Consider the following 22,983-nt stretch of genomic DNA (forward strand, 5'->3'; position numbering starts at 1 on the left):
CTCCAGAATCTACTATCCTCCATGGAGACAGACACCGTCAAGGACAACCACCTGGACTATCTCCTCCCGCAAAGAGATACAGGCTGGTGGGAAAGCTGCTGAAAAGCAAGGTCATGAGCTCCCTCCTCTCTGCAAGTGTCTCAAGGCCAAAGACAGGCTGGTGGGAAAGCTCTGACCAGCAAGGCCATATGCTCCCTCTCCCCAACCTAAAACCCCAAATAAAAACCCTTCCTTTTAGCTTTTCGAGGAGTTTGGGATTTCAGTGTTAGCTGCCCTCTCTCCTTGCTCAGTGCTGTGCAAAAATAAAATTCCTACTTTCTTCCAGCACACCCAGTGTCAGCGATTGGCTTGCTGTGCAACGGGTGAGCGAACTCACTTCAGGTTCGGTAACAGAGGTAGTAGATAAGAAGTTATCTGAATATTTTCTTTGTGTAAAAGAGCTTTCCTTGCTGGACTTTCTTTTCCCTTTATAATAGTGTGGAGTAGCCTCAAATGTTTGGTAATTTTGGACTGTGTCCTTATATTTTAGTTAGAATCTCCTTACATCAACTGCCCCATCTCCTTGTCCAGAATGCCATGGGAAGAGTGGGTATGGGTGTTGATTGGAGCAACTACCTTGATTCTTGCATTACAGCTTGTTTTCTGTGTCCAATGGAGAGGATGGAAGGGTGGAGGAGTAAGATTATAATAACAGGACAAGAAAGTACAGCAGGAAAAGATCTTTCACACAAATAAAACACTCAAAGGGCAAAGAGGAAATGGGGTTGAATAAGTAAAGATCCATGAATTTAAAAATCATCCTTAGGTTTATATTTTTATTTGTCCAGTTAAAAATATTATTTTTCATCACTCAGAAAATTTCATTAAGAAGACTCAAGTGTTTTTGTTTTTGTTTTTGCTCTTATTTTTTATTTTAGCTTAACAACTTTCCAATTTCATGGATTTCAAAAAAAAAATAAACCTTTCTGTAAGAGGAGAAACAGTGTCCCGTAGGAGAGGAATAAATCCTTTTCCTTCCACCCTTCTACATTCTCTGCTGGGGTCCCCGTAACAAAAGACAGATTAACAAGAGAAAAACAAATAGAAGTTTATTAACATGCATATCTCATATATACATGAGTGTGACTCAGGGAAAGAGTAACTCAAAGAGACGGCTTAGAGTTCAAGCTTACAGCATTTTCAACAAAGAACAATAAATTTATAGAGAAGTGACAAGACAAAAGAAAGCAGTTTTTGGCTTCCAAAGGAGGCAAACTGTGTGAAGTTAAATATACAGGAGGAAAGTCATGGAGTACCGTTTGGTTTGCAGATTCCTTTGGTGCCATCTCTGGGCTGATAAGAGTCTAGAGTCGTCTCCAGTAAAGGAGAACCTAAACCCTGCCTTTCTGCAGAAAGGATGGAGGTGAGAACTGCTTTCCAATGTTTGCTGCTTCTTAATTGCCTTCAGCTTAAAATAGCTCTTATGTCAAAGAGGCATGCTTTAGGGTGACATATTCTGGTTTCCTTCAGTCCTTTTCACGAAATGGATTAATTAAAACTAGAAATAAACTATCAGCCATAAGTAAGGTCATAGCTTCTTTCTTCCCAAGGGGCCCTCTCCTATATGTGTACATTGAACACAAGCAAGAATAAAAACCAGAAAGTACTGGCCTGCTGGTGACATGAAACAATAGACTCTGATTAGACACTCCAGTGTAGGTCTTAGCCTGATAGATGGCCCATAACTGGAAACCTGTCACTTTTCCTTAGCTGTTTATTAATTATCCAGATTGAGTAAATTATCATGTTATTTCGCCACTTTCTGGCAAAAAATATGCATCTGTTTCTTGGCTAAACTTGAGATTAAAAGACAGAGTGCTTGCTGGTTTTGCAAGATAATAGAGAATCAGCAGATGATGCTACGTCATCATCTAAACAAAAAGGCTTGGATAGCATCCCCGATCTCACTTCTACTGTAAAACCTTTCTACTATTTCTTAGGTTGGATCCAGGTATTTCTTTGGTCAAAATGCCATCTTACTAGGACATGGACAAGGAAAACAATAGCCTCCTGGATAATTCAAAATAGGAAATATCAAGATTGTGAGTTTTTTGTGGGGGAGAGGAAATTAGAAATAATCTTATCAAACTAAACTTGGAGAAAGGCAAATTGTCTCCTTGAATTAAAAATTGAATAAATGTAACTAAGCTTAAGTCAAATAAAAACAATTTTAAAAATTGCACCACTTTGCTGCAATTATTCACTTAATAATTGTTATGATTCTAAGTTTTCTTGACTTCAGAGGAAAAAGTTTAGACTAGTTTGATACATATTACATATGGAGTATGTATTTGTTTAATTGATGTATAAATGCATAAAAGCTTGATACATTATATTCGAAACCTAGCAGTCTATAAATCAAATTGTTTATATCTTCTGATTTCATTTAATTTGTTGATAATATTTTTCAATGCTCATCTTTCTCTTTTTTTTTAGTCTTATAGTTCTGTTTAATCTCAGGGTAATCACAAGTAGGTTTTTTTTTTTCTCAAATGCAAATGCTAAAGATATGTAGAGGGGAATGAACATAACTGTGGCACTGAAGACACTGTTGCTTTTTATTTCAGTTTTCCTGACTGATCATCTACTAAAAGAACAATATTAAGAGAATAAATTTTGCATACATTTCTTATTATAAGTGAGTTTTCCTATGTACGTCCAAATATCAACTGCAACTTCAAACTTAAAAATAAAACTCATTAATGTTTAGGAATAGTAGAAATGAAAAAAGAGCTGTATTACATATATCCAATCAAATCATATAAACATCAAAAAGAATGTGTTTGCCTTGGCAACAACAAAAACGAGACGCAGCTACATTTGATAATTCTGAAATTAATTTGCAAAAGCTTCGATACTGAAAAGTCCTTGCACACCATGATCTCAACGCAGTGGGAGGTTAGGAAGATCAGCCAGTAATTCAAGGCAAAGCCTCAAAGCCTCTGTAAATATTAGCAAAAGAGTTTACAGTATTCTATCGATACTGGGATGTGACAGAGTTCTCTAGAGCCAGGGAATTTGGCATAAGGTCTCATTACAACGGAGTGAGTGCACTAATCAAATTGCAGCTAATAAGTCCTGGAATGTATTCAAGGCTACACAACTTATGGTATTTGTTATTTTTCTCCAGATGGCTCCTTGATGAATTAATAAAATTAAAAGCTCGATTTTCTTATTTCTTGTTTGTCAGAGGCAATCTTTAAATTAGACTTACAAATGTTTCTATCCTCAAGCACGGGGTTAAATATGGGTTGCCTTTTTCCATCTCCTGGCACCACTGGGACAACCGAAACCTTGATTCAGTGTTGCCAACAGGCTTAATTGAGCTTGTGGAAAAAATAAGGATGTTCTACCCAGACCACAGAGAAAACTGAGACACTAATGCAGAGAGATTACCCAGAAGCCCCATCACCACTTCAGGCTTTCATACCAGTGAGTCAGTTTGAATACAGGAGACCACTGGCTTAAAGAACTGGTGTCACTATTTTACAACTTGCAACAAAAGAAATGTTTGCCTATGTTTATCAGAATAGGAAAATAATGTTATTTGAAAACTGACTGATATGAAGTTTTTGGCCTAGGATTCACCTAAGGGAAAATATTTTTCCTTTTTAAACCAAAAAGGTATTATGGCATTACTGATAGTGCAAACTAAGCCACATGATACTATATAAGAGAAATTTAAACAAAGAAATTAATTGATTATATAACAAGGTGATAGTTCAAAATTGTTTGAGGTCTGTATAGATCTACAATTATAAATGTGTATGATTATTTCAAAAACACATAGTTAATTTGATGTTTAGTCCACTCATATAAAGCCCTACTAAATTTTTCCTTTTTAATGTATATGTTTTATTTAATATATTTATATACCATCTATATTTTATATATATTCATTATATACCTTTTATAGAGAGAGTCATGAAAACCTGCCTGCTTTCTTTGGCCTTTTTCTTCTAAAAGGAGTTAAACTCTAATTCAGATTAGTTATTATTTCTTTAACCTATTAGGCAAAACTATAATCCATTCTCCTTCCAAATTTCTTCTTAACAGGTTAGATGGAAAAACTTGCCTTAGTCTCATTCATTCCAGTGTCTGTCTAACCTTCATTACCCATGTGTCATTCACTTTGCTTTTCACAGATGCTAATTTAATACCTGTTTTCATTAACTACTATTTTCCTTGAGCCAGTTTTTACAACAATTATTTTAAAGGCAACTAGAAGCAAATAGGAGACAAAATATGAATTCTAATAATATGCACTACTTATTGAAAAATTAAGTAATTCAAAGTAAAATTGTACCTATAGCAACACTCCAACATTCTTCCAAATGATTTTCTGTAGTTTATAGCTGAAGAAAAAAAAATAGCCTCAAGAATTTGGTAAGCAATAGCAAAGATATTATTCAAATGTAAAGGAGTAAATATATTTTTAGAATTCTGTTGCATATTAAATACAAATTTTTTTCCTGCTCTTCTTCATTTCTCCTTAATCATAAAGTCTGATTACATTCTATTTTTATCTCATAGGAACTTTTTTCCATTTTTCACATTTATTATCACAGTGTTTTGCCATTAGATTAGGTTACTGTGCCCTTGGTCATTGGGCAGGTTCTTCCTGTTCTTGAGAATACAATTCAGAAGACGAAAGGCCCATCTGCTTCCCTTTATTTCTTGCTAGATGCACTGCATTTGGAATTCCAGATGTCTCCACAACATCTATTATCTTTTTGGCTGTCAGCGTTTTTTGCCGTGAATATTATTCCACAGGGAAATATTGCAATTCTTGTGTTTTACTTTTCTTTGTATTATTTACTACCTCTTTTCTTCAGCTAAGTTTGTCACCGAGCATTCAGCGTCATCTATCATAGGACGAAAGACATAGACATTAAGCAGCAGCTTTCATTCTAGGAAAGAAAATTTGATTCCTGGAGCCATAATCAAGTTGCTGTTTTTGTTGAAATTTTCTTTTTCACTAAAATTATTTATTAAATTGCACAGTACAGTGGGCTAAAAATCAGTAGACCTGGATCCAAGTTATAATTTTGCCACTAGCTTGCTATGTGATATTGGACAGAGTCATTAAGCTCCACAAATTTCTGATTTCTCATCCATAAAATTAAAAAGCTGATATGGTGGGGGGAAAGTACATCTATATATATAGATACATATATATATATATATATCTATATCTATATCTATATCTATATAGATATATATACACTTTTTTTTAGTTTAAATATCCTTTTACTGAAGGAAATACACTTTAAATTGTAAATGTCTTTGTTTGAATATAGTGATAAGTGTCAACCAATCAAAAAACTTATTTAACCAAGTATTTCATGCTCATATTGTATTAATGAAGCCACATGAACAGTGCGAAATGTATCTTGAATAGCTCACAGAACATAAAATCTCATGAAGAAGAGAAATCAACCTAATTGTAACAAAAGACTGTGCATATTAATTGACAAAATATATTGTTTAAAATTGAAAGTACCAGGTGTTCAGAGGAAAGAGCAAATGTTGTGGGCTAGGATAATCTAAGAAATAACTTACAGAGAATAAATTTCTTTAAGGTAGATGCAAACCACGTGAAGAAATTTAATAAGTGACACAGAGTTTACAATTTACTTGTAATAGGTTTCACCTATTGTTGTGGTAATTCTAATTATAAATCTGTGGACACATAGCAATAAGCAGACATCATTTTTCATATGTAAGTGGTGATTTACAATAAAATGTAATATTTCATTTTAATTTATATGATAAAACTTTCCATAATGTAATAAATAATATAAAAAGAAATTCTCCGATTTGAGAAATGCTTTAAAATCAGTCCCTGTATATCAGAATCTGAAATACATAATGGAATAATTGTAATCCTGAAGGATCTCAGTCACTGTCAACTTCTAGACATTAAATATCTGAATTTGGCATTTGACCTAGCAGGAGTATCACTTGCAAAATAGTAGATATTTATTGGTTATTGTAAGGTGCACTACTTTCAGTCTCATAAGAGGCTGATCACGATAGTAGCCAGGAGACTAGGTTTCCTCCTGATGTAGGCAGAGGTCTGGAAAGTCTGGGTAGTTATATGCAAAGTATGCTGGCATCTGGGTTCAAAGCAAATTCTGATCTGGATTGAGAACGATCACTGGTACTCAGCTTGATTTATCTTCACTTTGGCTTACTACTAAACAAAAAATTAACAAAAGAAAGAATACACCAAGTAAGGATACCAGTATGTGAAAATCTTCCTTGAGTCCTTCCAAGTTCCCACAACGTTGGAGCTGCACAGAGAGATGTGACCACAATTCAGAGCAGCCAATCATCCCTCACTGTATTGTCTTTGATAACGCAAGATTTGAGAAAATCCTCAAACATACCGGATCTGATACAGTACCTGCTTTTAAAAAAATAGATGGCTTATTACAAATAAATATTTTATAAACAATAAACCTTGAAATGAAATTTATATATAAAATACCCCCACTTATATGCATATATCCCAAAATCCATATTTCAAATATAATAAAAGGGGAAAATAAATAAATTGAATGAAACTATATGCATTGTCTGCTCTGAAAAGGTAAAACTTAGTTCAGGTATGATTAATAATATATATCAGTATAAGATAAATTTTCTCAGCAAATTAAAGTTTCGTACCTTCAAATAATAGAAAATGAATGTAAAATATATGAACTCTCTGCAAGCCACAGAGTACAGTAGTGTACACTATAATCGTTCACCCCAGAATCTTCCCCTTGGCTCAGTGTGGACACAAGCTCGGTCTTGGTAGAACTTTGTAAACAAGCACAACACAATGTGAACGAGAGTTATCTGTCTGTGCATCACATCATTTCATGAGAAGTCTCCAACGGCTTTTCCACCTGAATCTTCTGATGATGCTGACAACCCTCTGCCCTCATTTCCACAATTAAATGCCACTGACCTTCTCAAACTTTCCAACAAACTACCTTTACCATTTTCCATAAAACATAAAAACTTCTACTTGCTATGGTACATCTGTTTTGTTAGGAATACAGTATATTTTTTAAATCATGTTAGTGTTTTATTATTATTGTTACTGCTTTTGCTAGTGTTCTTGTAACAATGTCCCATAACGTTTGGTTAGTCTTTTCCTAACCCAATCTCCCCAAAGCTCTGATACAATACAGAACTACAAAGAACTACAAAGCAATACAGAACTGAATTGGAGGACAATCTACCTCTTAGGTCACCATGAAATCATGTGGGAACCCAGACTTGCCAATGCCACAGCTGCAACTTCCTCTCATCATCCAGGAAGTTAGACAGTGGACATCCACATGTGTTACCTAGATTGAGAAACCATATTGGAAAACCAAGAAGCCAGCATCAACACCAAACTACTTCTTGTCATTAAAGACATTGGAGTATAGATATTGCAGTGTACTGCAGAGAACTCTCATTTGCACAACCATACTTGTCATCAGAATAAGACAAAAAGGGAGAGCAAAATGCTCTCCACCTTCCTTCTCACTTTTACATCTCACCCAAGTGCAAATGATATGAGAACCTAGTACCAGCTAGAAAATCAACAGTGGGCCAATCTGTGATATGTAGCCTTTGAATTCCCATCTCCTCAAACTAAAAGGAAAGAAACAAAAGCTGAAGGAGACAAACCATAGCATGCAGCACAATATGTAAAAGGTTGAACTTGACTGCATTGGAAGACAAAACTGAGTAATCAGATCCTTGTATCTGTTTTTAGTAAGTTTGTATTTAAGTGATATCTAAAGACAGAAGCCATTTCATCCAACACATGTTCTCACAAGTAGGACCCTAATTAGAAGTGTTGTGTCAATAAATACCTATTTTATAAAATGAGATAGAATTCCTGAGAGAAACAGAATTCCACCAAGCAGTTATCAAGGCACAATTCACGTTTTAGCAGCAGCGTAACAAGGGTGAAGTGGCAGGGATGTCTGCCGGCCATGCCGGCAATAAACATGTGCATTGTCTATTAATGGCCTTTAAATTATAATAAAAGAAGACTGAAGAGCCTGTTTGTTTTTCATTAACCTCAGTACCAGCAATTCTAAATAAAATCAGAGGTAAAATGTAGTTCCTGCAAAATTCTTTCCTGGTCTAAGTTCTCAGCAATTGTTATGGTTACAGGTGAGGTTTATTCACACACATGTAAACTTCAAATTACTGCATTTTTGTTACTTTTCTTTTGATAAATATTATTCTATTTAGAAGTGAATTTGGAGAAGTCTCAGCTATAGTTAGCCCCTAACACAACCACACACTCAGCCACATGGATGTGTTTCAGGAGCAGGTTTGTAACTGGTTGGATCCTTGTGCAGTTCCTGTCTCCAATCCTGTAGGACTACAGGTTCCTACATTTAAGCAGTAGATTTGAAAAAAAAACAGTGATAGCACAGTAACTGTAAACACGAAGAAAAAGAACTATGTTACTGCCACTTTGATATTCTATATGATTGCGTGGAGTATTTATTTGTGTTGGAAATGTAAAACCCCAAGGTTATTCAATCTTTTGTGGCATCTTTATTGCCATTACATTTCACTTTCAATTGCTACCATCAAGTCCTCTCATAAATCACATGAAAGTGGACATGAGCAGTCAAGTACAGAACCATTAGAATTTCTTTTAAAGTAGTATATTCTCTGACTTGTTTTATTAACATTTTTATAATGATAATTCATATTGGTTATAAAAATAATAAAGGCATGCTGAGTATCCTAGGTTTCACAAGATAGTCTGTAAAAATTCACTTAGAAATCAACTTATTCCAGTTACAGTGCAAATTTGCTCTCTAATCATGTATCTTTTGCCTGAGAGGATTTTCAGTTAAATCAGTTATCGGAGAATTAGCCTAAAAACCTGATAAAGTTACAATTCATAAGTAAAACTAAAGGAGAATAGAAAGCATTAAAGAATGAGTGAGTGAAGTCTTTCATTTTTTCCTTTACTCAATACTGATTATTTTGTCAGCATTTAAATGAGGACAGAGCAGAGCCTAATACATGTCTGAGTTTTGATTTTTCTCATTGTCTGCCTTCCAGTATCTCATTTTAAAAGATAAGTTCTACAAGTATAAACCACTGAATATCCAAGGGTATTTTCCAGGATCTCTCAGTATGTCTGAAACAATCTAAGTGTGCATTCTTATATAAGATAATCAACATATTATTCTATCTAAAATAAAATGATTCATCATGACTACATAATCTTACCAATTATTCAGAACTCAGAATTATGTTGATGTGCATATGATTACTGCTACCTCTCAGGGAATAAAGATAATCAGATTTGCCTAGAAAACTCCACAGTCATTTGTGACAAAGCTCTGTATTCTGTGTTTACCCAAAAATCATATTGCTATCTCAAACATGATCTTAGTCATATTTATTAGTTTTAGTGTATTTTTTAATTTCAATCATAGTTTTCATTTTCAAATTCAATTTTTTGGCATGCTTTGGAAAAGGCAGATTGCTTATTTTTTTTTTTGATATGGGTGAGAAAAACTGATATCCCTCACCGTAGTGTAAGACATGATTGTTAGGGTAATTATTTTCAAATAGTTATAATTGATGGGACTTAGATTTTATTGTTAAGAAATATATTCCATTTGTCTCATTTTTGACTAGGTCTTGGAGAGAAAGTTTCTCCACTGTACAATTTTAACACTACAAGTGAATTAGCTTAATTTCTCCTTGATAATGAAAAGCCTGCTCTATACCTTTCTGCACCTGGAAGACTATAGAGAATTCTTCTCCTGTCACATTTTTCCTGCCCCCGAGCTGGTATTATATATGTCAGGCAATCCAGGACAATCTTTTCTTTTGTGTAAGCAGCAGTATCTAGGATTTATGGCAGCTACTCCCTCCCGCTAGGAGAGTGGAGAATAAGACTCAATATGTTTTAAAATCCAGTATAAATCAAAATTGGTGAAAGGTAAACTTGAAAAAATTCTGTGCTCTTACAAAAACACCCAAACATTTGTGAGGATTTCTCTTTATACCTTCACCAGATGGTGGCGAGCAGTAATGAGAGGAAAGAAAATTACAATCTATAATTACAAGTGACTTCATAGATCTCATCATTAGTGACAGCTGAGGTACCTGAATGCATTTTGATGTGATTTGGAACAAATCAACTTTCCTCTCTCTGGCAATTTTTTTTTTTTTACACAAAAGCCGTAACTTTGAACAAGAGATGCAGTTGTGTGGAAAGTCTATGAGCTTTGATGTCTGAGGCCTCTATCCAAATTCCGGGTGAATTACATCCTTACTTACGATACTTAGTACAGGTTACTCAGCTTCTCAGATCAGTGACCCCCATCTCCATCTCTTGGGTATTGCTATATATCTAAGCATTTCCATTATGGAGGAAAAAAAATCCCAATATCCTAATATTACTACTGCCGTCACAGTTTTCCTCAGAAGGTATACCACACTCACAAACATTATTTTTGCAAAGATAATGCCAAGAAGAGATATAACTTCTGAACATGAACCACACAAGGGTAACAGTGGAGGAAGAGTTCCCTCCACATTCTCTCTGCAGAAGGCCTCCTGTTGTTAGAGATTCCAGCACAGTTCCTCTTTTGAAATGTATGTCTTTATGAAGCAATTGGGGTTAAATATATATCCATTCACATTAAAACTGAATTTTCTCTTTGTATTTTTTATGGTCCCCACATTTCTATCCTAGGGCATAATATAGTGTCAGATCTCTTCTCTGCTCTAATTGCATAAGAATTCAGGGTTTTATTACGTGACTTTATAGTAGGTTATGTCAAGTTCATAAGACACCCTATCTAGCAAGGAATATGGCATGCAATTGTAAATGGTAGCAATTATTGATAAATTATAATGGTTTATGTTTTCTAATATCAGATTAATAATTGATACTATTTTTAGTTATATTTCTACTGTATAATATTTGTAGTATTTTCTACTGTGTTGAACAATATTAGTAACATTTAATCATGTTGATTACAGAAACTCCCATTTTAGTAAAATTGAATAGAATTCAATTTTATTGAAATTTTAATAAATCCTATGATTTTACCTTTACTACTATATTTTAAGGTGAAACGTGCAATCCAATCAATTGCATGTATTCACTAATTTGACCATTTATCCAACAAACATAACTTTGAATCTAACTTTTCCAAATCTTGTGTAGGACAGTTATGTTGCAGGGAAACAATAATAAGAGTTTGTAATACAGTGCAATATCTTACACTATCTATTTATTATTGTCTTCATTTTAAAAAATATTTTAACAATCTCATATTCAAATGAATATCTCCTTTCTTTGTCTCCTTAAAATTGAAATTTTGATATTTTCTAACCATTGCTCTGTTATTTCTTGACACTTTCAGCCATTCATCAAAGTCCCCTAGAGCAGATATTAGCAGTAGAGAGAACCTGGAAGTCATGACATTGTAGTAGCAATAGCACGCCTGGCACCCACATCTTGGTTTCTAATACTTATCTCCAGTAACAGGAACCAGGGCTCCTTGGAGAAATGGCTGATTTTAGGACTGAGGCAGGAATTAGACAATTCTCTCCTAATTGATCTATAGATTCAATACAATCCCAGTCAATATTAAGCAATCTTTCTTTTTTTGGAGCTATTGGCAAGTTGATTCCAAAATACATATGTAAAGGCTAAGTTCCTAGAGCAGACAAAGTAACATTTTAAAAGAAGTACAAAGTTAGAAGAGAACACTACTTTATTTCAAGATTTATTTGGGGAGCCCAAAAAGAGCCACTAAGTGTTATTTACTGTAAAATCACTCCTTTTCCTGGGCTTCAGACTGATGCAGTTTCAGAACGGCTCTTAAATGTGTGGGGGTATGAGATGAGGTATTTTTATCTTTGTTGAAAAGCATAAAACATTTAGGATTGTGTCCATGTATCATTGACTGACATTTATATTTCAATTTAAATTAGCTGGCATTAGATATTTGTTTTCCATGCTCATGTGTTATTATAATTATCTGCATTATCTTCCTTAGGTTTATTTTCATGCCTTAACTCTGTGAAAAATTAAGTCTGCAGCTTTGTTTTCTTTAAAGGTTGTGCTGCTTTTATCTGTAAAAATTCATGAAGTGATTGAATATATAGTACAGAACAATTCCTTCCCTGGCATAAAACGTATTTGAACCTAAGAGTAAATGTATTCTTCAGAATAAGTATATTTCAAATTTATTCAAATCTTTGAGTACATTTATATGCAGAATTAGACATAGTTATATAGATACATGGGCAAATTGCTCTAGATTAACAAACACAATATCCATCAGAAAACTATACTTTCTGATTCTAAAAATTCATCTCAACCCATACAATTTGAAATATGGCACCTATCATATCATATATTTCTGTGATGTTCTTTTAATGATCATCAAGGCACTAGGAGTACTGAAATATGATTTTTAACTTGAAAAATTTATATCAATCATGAAGAGACCAATGTGTCTACAGTGTTAGAAGAAACATGTTTTCAACCCAAAACCTGGAGGTACTCAGAGCATGTAGATCAGCCTTCTTGGGCATTTCCATAAGAGAATTGTTTTCAGAGCATTTATTTACTCATTTAACACATCTTTAACAAGTACTTATTTTGTATACATGGAAAATGCTTCTGACACCAGAAGAGTTTTGCCTTTTAAGAGTTCATAGTGTAACAAAATATACATCAGATACTTTAAAGTTCACAAACAAAGTTACATGCATTTTTTCAGTTTTATTGTCAATTACAGAATGATATTATCTCTGTAAATAAGAGGACTGAAAATCATCATGTTTCAACGAGAAGTAAATGAAGTAAAACAAGTCTACATCCCTTAAATTTCAATACGGAACTCTAGTAGGTTAAACTATACTATGGGGTTATAATCTCCAAGTCTGGAACTAGTGCTCTGTTTAGGAAGAAAGTGACCTATCTATCTAGGGCAGGTTGGTTGAGAGAAGAATTTAAAAAACGTTTTCCTGAAGCTTCAATTTCTTTTTCTGGCCTATTCTAGAAGAGGAAACTTGAACAGTTTGAAATCTCTCTTCTTCATTACTCAACAATGTTCTCTTCCCTCAGTTTCTTCTGATGATCAGAAGGACTCGATTCTCCATCCCAGTGGTATCTAAACGGCTGCTCACTCATGTTCAATGGGTCCCCCGGACAGCATCTGTCTTCTTCCCTTCTCTTTGGCCTTTTAAAAATCTTTTTCTCCAAATTGCTCACACTCAACCTCTTCTCGTCATGTTGTTAGTCTTTCAGCTACATCAGATTTATTGAATCCTGGAGTGCAAGAAGGGAAAGAGAGAAAGTGGCTTTTAGAGTTTTCTGCCCACTGTGTGTAATAAGTGCAAGATAATAAGATCTTTCACACTCATCAGGTTAGCATTTCTGTGGGCCTCTCCTGTTCTACGTCACACCAAAAGAGTATTCATCAGTTACTGTTTCGCTACATACATATAAATCATTTACTTATTTTAGTGGGAAATTATTTAGTAAAGAAAATCAAATGTTTACACCACCATTAGTATGTGTCACAGAGAAACTGACCTTTCAGAAAATCATGAAAGACTAGAATCACAGGAAGCCACCCCTGAAAATCTGAGCTGCATTTTAGCAGTAAAGTAGATGATTGGCATCAACTTTTCAGAGAGCTCATGCGAAAAGCTGTATCTGCCATTTACACATTGTCTGTCTACTGCTATTTAGGTAAAATAATGTTTTTTCCTTCTTTTTCACGTAAGTTTTACCACTCTCAAGGAGAAGAGATCACAAAAGGGCGAGGCTAGCAGGATGTCAGCATCATCGGGATCTATTTTAGAGGATGTCTACCCCAGATAGATTTCAGGATGGCTTTTAATTGATTCCACTCACTATTTATTCACTTACACTTGGAGTTGTGTTCATAGATCTTAAGCTGCAATGTTTTGTTTTTGTTTTTGATATGTTACAAATCAATTTGAGCATCTAATAAATTTGGAACACAGTGGATTATTTGGAGCCATAAGTAACATCATCAGGTCAGTTTCAATTGCGCTATCTTTCAGTTTGTTGAAGCCACTGAACTGCAGTTAAAATGCCTCTTTTTAGCTTTACATTCAGCCCAGTGTACATTCCAAACATCAGCTGTAGACAACAAGATGGACTTTGCTGGTGCTATGGCACATTATATCTAGGGCCAACTCCTAACCACTCTAGAACTTTAAAAATGTTGCAGCAGCCATGTTTCTCTTGGGCTGCTCAGAGCTCTTTACAATAATTCAAAATATATTTCCAGTTTCTGGCAGGTATTTAAGGAGCTTAGAAGTCATCACTGTGTCCTAACATCAAGTATAGAGCTTGACAAACCAAAAAATCAACTACTCTTTTCTTAGATCTGTTAGAAAATTAGGTCACAGAGCAAAGCACTGCTCCCCAAATTGGAGAGATAAGCAGGCAGATACAAAAAGTGGAGCTGAGAACCCCATACAAAAACCACCACAGAAACCAGGATCAGAGTAAGAAAACCTGAGCTGTAATTGATGAATTGCTGGAGGCTCAGAGTAGTCAAGTCTGAGAATTAAAAACTGCTTGGGACCCAGTCAGAAGGCAGGCTTCACACTTTTGAGAGTTTTACCTCCAGAACCTCTACCAGGTTTGCAGTGAAGATGGAGAAAAACCTCCTCTGGCTTTTAACAGGGAGAGGAGAAAAGTAACCAACTTGAAATATGCTGCAGCATTCTGTTTTCTTAACGAGGCCTATGCTCAAGAGAAACTATTTTATCACAGCCTAAAATGCTGAGGCTTTATCAGAGCCTAACCAACCTGGGGCATGGGAAATACCCAACTCCAGCCCCCTCAAGCCATCATGTTCCTTCTAAAGGGGTGAGGAAAAGAAAAAAAAGAACTGAGTAACACTAGTGAAGTTCACAGTCCAGGTCACTGGACTGAGACCTAACCGTAGGTCTACAGACCTCTTCCCCTGGCCCTGCACCTTACCACTACACTACTAAGCCCTATTCACTGCTCTTCCTTTCAATCTGTATATCGTGCGTGTATTTCAAGGAAAAATTGTAAGGCATAATAAAAGGAAAAACGCACAGTTTGAAGAGACATAGCAAGCATCAGGACTAGAGCTAGATATGGCAGAGATATTGGAATTATCAGATCATGAACTTAAAACAACTATGATTAATATGTTACTGGCTCTAATGGAAAAAGTAGATAACATGCAAGAACGCATGGATAATGCAAGGAGAGAAATGGAAATTCTAAGAAAGAATCGAAAAGAAATGCTAGAGATAAAAGAGAAAAACACTATACTATAAATGAGGAACGCTTTCGATGGATTCATTAGTAGACTGGACATAGTCAAAGGAAGGATCTCTGAGCTTGAGGGTATTAAAACAGAAACTTCCACAACTGAAAAGCAAATAGAAAACAAGACTGAAAAAAACAAGAGAATATCCAAAAACTGTGGGGAAACCACAAAAAGTGTAATATACGTGTAATGTGACAACAGAAGAAGAAAGAAAGGAACAGACGTAATATTTGAAGTAATAATGACTGAGAATTTCCCCCAAATTAATGACAGACACCAAACCAGAGATCCACAAAGCTCAGAGAATATCAGGCAGGATAAACGTCAAAGAAACTGCACTTTAACATATCATATTCAAACTGCAAATAAAGAAAATTAAAGAAAAAAATCTACATTAAAGATAAAGAAGAATCTTGAAAGAAGCCAAAGGAGAAAAAAAAACCATGTTACCTATAGAGGAGCAAACATAAGAATTACATCCAACTTCTTACAAACTGTGCAAGCAAGAAGAGTGAAATATTTTAAGTGTTATGAGAAAAAAATCACCAATTTAGAATTCTCTTATTGTCTGAAGATTTCCTTGAAAAGTAATGGATAAATATTTTCTTGAACAAAATTGAAGGAATTCGTTGCCGATAGACCTGCCTTGCAAGAAATGTTAAAAGTTCTTCAAAGAAAAGGAAAGTTAGATAGGTCAGAAACTTGAATTTATGTAAAAAAAGGAAGAGCACTAGAGAAGGAATAAGTGGAGATAAAATAAAATATTTTATTTTTCTTAATGGATCTAATAGACAACAGTTTGTTCAAACTAGTAGCAACAATGTATGCAATGATTATAAGTGAATTAAATGGCAGCAATGATACAAAGTATGGGAAGGAGGAATTAGGAATATTTTGTTATCATAGGGTACTTTTCCCACCCATATAATGGGATAGTGTTGAAAGTGGACTTGGATTAGCCGTATGTGTATATTACAAACTGTAGGGCAACCACTGAAAAAAAGTGAAAAAAGAGGAATAATTGATGTGATAAGAAAGGCGAGAAATAGAATCATTTAAAATGCTCACTTAAAATTAGAAAAGGCAGAAAAATAGTAGAAGACAAGAATAGGAGGAAACAATAAGAGCAACAAACAGAAAACAGTAAGAAAATGGTTAATATCTGTCCAATTGTATCAATAATCACTATGAACATTAACAGTCTAAATACACCGACTGAAAGACAGAGATTGCCAGAATAGAACAAAAACAAAATCCAACTATACGCTGTCTAGAAGAAACCCACTTTAACTATAGAGACACATACAGACTAAAGATAAGGGGATAAAAAAACGTATTTCATACCACAACTTGGAATATGTAAAGAAGTTTAATCTATCCCTAAGTTAATATATTCTTTCTCGTAAGTAGCCACATCTCAACAATAATATGGGAGGGTTCAGAGAGGAAATTTTTATTCCTAACTGTTTAAAAGTTTAGAATAACATTTTTTAAATAGTTCAATTTAGGTAGTTTTAATAAAGAAAAATATTTTCTTTTTTTCTTCTGTAGTTCACTTGGCTGTGCTTCTCTTTCCAAGGAAATGCAACGGAGTTCTAACATCGGCATTCAAAGGGCTGGTCATTTGCTGGTCCTTAGGTATGCACAGGCTGGTTTCTAATATCAGACTTTAAAACCAATTGTCCTTAAGGCATAAGCTTTTGTAATTCTTTTGGGGTGTGCTTTGATATTTGTTAAATTTTTGCTCGGACAGTGCCCAGTAGCAGCCTCTAAATGATTCAGAATCACCTTAGCTTCCACTGGATGAGTATTTCTAACATTTTGCCATCTCTTTCAAAAAGCTGGCAGGCCCAGTGTTGTTCCATTCTCAACTTTTCCCACAGGATCAAGTTATATTGCCATGCTTGGCATATGGTAAGCCTATCAGCTCTCATCTCAATATATATAGCCCATCCCTGCCTGACCCTCAGACTCCACTTCTATTGTTATACTCCAGAGGAACAGAACAGATATCTCTTTGCCCTCACATTATCCTCTTATCCAGTGAATTCACCTTCTCAACACGCTGAGAAGTGACCTAGGTCTATAGTTTTTATTTCTTTGTTCTCTTACCTCTTACAAAAATATTTTTCCCCATCCAGGAGTAGATGATAGATAACTTTTCTTATATCCTAGTTTCCTCCTTCCTAATTTTAGCTTAGGGTTTTGTTTTTTTTTTAAAGATTGGCACCTGAGCTAGGATCTGTTGCCAATCTTCTTTTTTTTTCTTCTTCCTCTCCCCAAAGCCCCCCAGTACATAGTTGTATGTTCTACCTGTAGGTCCTTCAGGTTGTGCTATGTGAGACGCTGCCTCAGCATGGCGCCAGGATCTGAACCAGAGAAACCCTGGGCTGCCAAAGCAGAGCGTGAGACCCCCAGCTTAGGTATTTTATCTAAATATTAGGTGGACCCTCTTGTATAAGTTCTCCAGATTTGCTTATTAATAAGTTAAGTTGCTAGTTAGTAGCTTGCAAAACTAGAAAAATGTTTCATAATCCAATTTTCAATCTCAAAAATTGAGCATCAGTTACATGTTTATCTCTGCACCAACTCTGCCATAAACTATATTATCATTCCATACATATCATCCTCATTTCCCACCCTTAAACCATTCCAGACACATGAATTCCTAGGATACGCTACCAAAGAAAACAATTATTTCCATCAAAATTTTATTAGAATTCTTTACCTAGTGTATCTCAACATTATTTTCAGCCTGTATCGTTGTAGCTTGAGCTATATTGCCCTTGTTTTACTAAGATCTCCTCCATTTCTCAACAACATAGTTCATATTTTAGAACAGGGAATTCTACATGCTTTCCTTTAGTTTGTTATTCTCTAGGTCCTATCTAGCAGAAGGTCCTTCAGCTTTCTGATGTCTGAGTGATATTCTTTCTTAGAATTCTTGATAGACAAAATTTTCCCACTATTTATTCATTGGTTAAGATGTGGGATAGAAGATTTTGAACTTGAGTTTTGTGGAGGAAGGAGTTTGAGTCATGAAGAAATGACCTGGCTCATCAGGAGGCAGCATCGTTTCTTCAAGACCACAAAGTTAACAGTATTAGCAGTTGCACATCACCAACGTTCCGGGAAATACTTGTTTGACTATCCACTTACAGTTTTCATTTGCATTGCTAAGAAATTCTATAACACACAATTTCAAGTAACTCTTTAAATAATGGTAATCATTCATTTTTTCCTTAAATTAACATTCCTGTAAAACTAGCATAAGTAGGTTTATATAATAATTTCCAAAAACATAACTTGCAGAAGATTTAATGCAATTCAAAAAAAAAGTCTGACATGAACTAGTAGAATTTGAAGCAGAATATGTATGAGATCAGATGTGCTCCCTTAAAGGTTAAACACCTCAATAAGTACCTGAAGCTACAAATAGTAATATTAAGTACATCAGCTTTTTAGGTCATTTCCTAGATTCTACTACTTATAAGATATCATTGAATGATTATCATATTTATAAATGTCATACTTTTTATTCATTATTATCCTTAATGAATTTCATGGAAAGACTAGAAAAAGAGGTAAAACAGTATAATGTGGAAAAGATTTGCATATTCTTAAATATTGTATTAGTAGGATTAGCCTCCAAAAGCCTGGTGTGTGATATCAAAAATCAAACACATTTCCCTCTATAATTTTTATTGATTTACATATATAAATTTTTACAAATATAAGGTATGTGTAAAAGGATGAAGCTATATAACAAATTAATGAAATGGAAATGATATACAATTTTCAAAATATATGAATTCGTGAATAAAGGGAATAACTATGAAGAGATAGCCCCTAGACATGAGAAGAAATAGGTGCCCATCATTGTAGTACAACGTCAGCATCCTGGAGGCATCTCCTTAACAAAATGATTATTGTACCCAATTGTTCTTGCCTCAAGTTACAGCAGAATTTATTGCTTTAAATTAGATCTTTGCCTCCTGTTAAAAAAGCAGGATCAGAAGTACTTTTTCAAGTGTCATTTGTTCCTCCTCAGGAGTATTTTGGTTCAGAGGAAGCTCTAGGAATACTACGAACACGAACTAGACTAGAAGGAGTTTCCCCTACAGAGGAAGGGATGACAGTAATGGGTCAGGTATGGGCTATGGCTTCTTGGTTAAGATTTTGGCCTTAAACTTTAGAGGACCTGAAATCAAATGCTAGATTTCCCAATTGTGGACTAGGTGATAATATAGAATCTCTGATTTCTCTTCAGTACAAAAAAAAATTAATAATTCTATCTCATAAAATGTTTTGAAATGAAGAGAGATTATGCTGGTTAAGTATATGGCACTTTGTGACACACGCAAAGTGTGACACACACAGCTTTATCAAAACATATTTAGTACACCTGAATATGATGAGACTTTTCCAATATTCTGTGTTTTCCTCCCAAATTTTTCTTTCTTCATTTTTTGAAAGATTGGCACCTGAGGTAACAACTGTTGCCAAACTTTTCTCTTTTTTTCCTGCTTTTTCTCCCCAAATTCCCCCAGGACATAGTTATATATTCTAGTTGTCTAGGTCCTTCTGGTTGTGCTATGTGGGACACTGCCTCAGCATGGCCTGATGAGCGGTGCCATGTCCACACCCAGGATCCAAACCAGCGAAACCTTGGGCCACTGAAGTGGAGCACGTGAACTTAACCAATCGGCCAAGGGTCTGGCCCCCCAAATTTCTTAATTCTTGATTTCTACTCTAATATGGCTTTTTTTTCCCCTAAAGTAAAAGTGAGTAGACTCAAAGACACAGATATTTGTTTCTTAGATAATTCACTTCTTTCTGCCAAAGGAGACATTATTTCTGAAATTTTTGAAATTTCATATTGTCTATTATATCTTTTTAGACTTAAAACTCTATTTTGCTTTTCCTATATTAATATAATTCTAAATATCTATTGGGAAAATAAGAAATCACAGCTTGAAAATGAACAATAAAAGTGTGACATGATGAGCCTAAAGCATTGCTAAGAGGAAAACTTATGACTTAAAATGTACATGTTAAAAAAAGAAGCAAATTTAAAAATTAGTGATTTGAGCTTTCATGTCAAAAAATTAGGAAAAGCAAAGTAAGTTAAAAGCAAAAGTTAAATGAAGGAAATAATCAAGATAAAGGAAATCATTAAATAGAAAGCAGATGAAATGTCAAGAAAACAAAGACAAAATGTTATTTTTTGAAAAAAATAATTCATAGGTCCATAATATTACCCATTAGAAATTTTATTGCATTGTCTTCTAAAGTTGATCATATAGCTACCTTATGACCAAGTAATTCCACTCCTAGATGTGTATCAACCAAATAACATGAACAAAACATTCATAGAATTTTATTCATATTGTACAAAATCTAGAAAAATACCAAAATGACAACCGATAAAACAACAGATAAATAATTATGAGATATTACTGAAATAGAACACCCTAGAGCAACTTTTTAAAAAGCCAACATCTAATGAATCTCATAAAAATTATGCTGAGCAAAAGAATTCAGACACAAATTAGTATGTAGTAAGCAGTATAGCCCCATTTTTCATGTTCAAGAGTAGATTAGGTAGTTGGTGGTGATAGAAATCAGAGTAGTGGTAACCTCTGGGTAAGTATTAAGTAGGAAGGAGCAAAAAGAAGCATCTGGGGTGCCAGAAATGTTCTACACCCAACCTGTGGTTGTGTCGTGGGTTCCTCTGTGCACACACACATGTATCTCAGTAGACGTGACTTACTAAAGATGTCAGCGAGGTCAGATTACTCACATGATAAAAACCGAAATCTCTGTGAAGTGAAATAAATATAACTATTCATTAAATATATGAGAAGATGGTAACATTTACTAACAAAGGTAGAAATGCACAGTAAATGTGGTTATTTTTATCTTTAGAAAGTATTTAAAAATATCCAATGTCTATCTTTGAGGATTCAAGCCATCTGATGTACTACTGGTAGAATTATAAATTAATACAATTTTTCTGGAGGCATGCTGATGTTATATATGAAGAATAAAATGTGTGGATTTTTTAAAGAGAAACACTGCTTCTAAATATTAATTCTAAGGCAGTAATGAAAGAAGTGTGGTCATGTTTATGGTAAAGTGATGGTGTTAACGAATTACATTAACTGTAAAAATAGAGAATTTCATTAAAAAGCACATTTGTATTAAAAATAGGATCTTATGTAAAAGAAATATGAACAGTCCATTGCAAATGAGAAAAGACAGTTTTGGTTCAGTGGTTGTTAACGCATTTACTCCACCTATTTCTTCTATTTGTTTGACTTGTGCAATGAAAGAAAGCAGGCAGAGGGCATTTGGGGCATCTCTGTTTTGCTTCTCATCTATTGCTAATGATCTGATTGTAACATATGCTTTTACCCACCTTGTCTTGTAAACCCCAGCAATTAACATTTCCTCTTTCCAAATACAGCCCATTATGGTAAATAGTCTAGTCATTTAGAGCAGGAGAGCATAAAGACACAATCATATTCCTCAGTAAGGTTTTGTAGCTCAACGGCAAAATATTTATTATTTTGAAGGCATTTGAAATCAATATGCCTTATTCATAAAATATACATTATGAAGTAGTTTACATATGCATAATTATATACAGTATTAGCTGCAATTGATATCTCCCCTGCAGATTTAATACATACTCAAACATTCTTGAGGTTTTAAAGAAAATAAAAGGCTAATCATAAAATGGTATGAAAGCAGCCACTTAAAATTAGTCTTTTTCTAAGAATATAAAAGATGTCTAGTCTACAATATTAAACTATGTTTTGAATTACCTTAAACTCTGATACGATATTTCTAATTTTGAGAAATCTCAGTCCAGAGAGATTTTATCTGGGGATAAAGCAGACAGTTTATAACAAAATTATTAAGTATGCAGTGATAGTATTAAAGTATAATAAGAAAAAAAAGTAATTAGCCAAATTATTTGGGTAAAGGGAAAATATAATGGGTAACCTTCTAAAACTTAATAACAAAAGATGAATTGCATATGTGCTCTTGACATTATCTTGTTTGGACATTTTTGGTAGTTATACCTATTATTATTTTACAACTACTGAAATCTTTGGGAGAAAATAAAAAACAAAATTAACAAAAAAGGTTGAATTTATACCAATATTGAAAAAAATCAAACAGAACATATTCTTCCTTCCTTCCTTGCATCCTTTCTTCTTTCCTAGAACTGAATATTTATTCAGTGTAACATAAGTATTGCAGGCTTATAGTATAGATTTTGGAAACACTATTACAAATCAGCTACAAGATTCTGTAAGTTTGTCACCTTGAGACAACCACATTTATCCAATGTCATTTTGGTTGAAACGGTAACGCTTGTGCACCCACATGTACAGATATAACACTCATTCAACACATTTCTGTTGAATGTCTACAGTGGAACAAGCACTTTCTGGCCGCTTGGGACACAACAGCAAACAAAACAAGATCCCTCCTTTGTGGAGTTAAACTCTAGCAGAGTGACAAATAACAAACAAAGAACTGATGGACGCTGCGAATAAGCAGGTGAACAGAGAATACATTGAAAGGAGAT

General features: G+C 34.3%; 2 long non-coding RNA genes across 3 annotated transcripts in view; one reads left to right on the top strand and one right to left on the bottom strand.

The window, feature by feature from the left end:
- Positions 1-246: 246 nt before the first annotated feature.
- LOC139077091 (uncharacterized) overlaps positions 247-22,983 on the top strand; it is a 29,850-nt gene continuing 7,113 nt past the window's right edge. The window contains exons 1-3 of the long non-coding RNA XR_011529307.1: positions 247-362; positions 1,310-1,402; positions 16,932-17,018. This is a non-coding gene — a long non-coding RNA (uncharacterized lncRNA). The remainder of the gene's footprint in view (positions 363-1,309; positions 1,403-16,931; positions 17,019-22,983) is intronic.
- Positions 12,258-22,983, bottom strand: part of LOC139077090 (uncharacterized) — a 67,488-nt gene continuing 56,762 nt past the window's right edge. For both annotated transcript variants that reach the window (XR_011529305.1, XR_011529306.1), the window contains 2 exons: positions 22,211-22,268; positions 12,258-13,363 (listed from right to left, as the gene is read on the bottom strand). This is a non-coding gene — a long non-coding RNA (uncharacterized lncRNA). The remainder of the gene's footprint in view (positions 13,364-22,210; positions 22,269-22,983) is intronic.

This window comes from Equus przewalskii, chromosome 18 (assembly GCF_037783145.1).
Source record: "Equus przewalskii isolate Varuska chromosome 18, EquPr2, whole genome shotgun sequence".
Classification (NCBI taxonomy): Eukaryota; Metazoa; Chordata; class Mammalia; order Perissodactyla; family Equidae; genus Equus; species Equus przewalskii.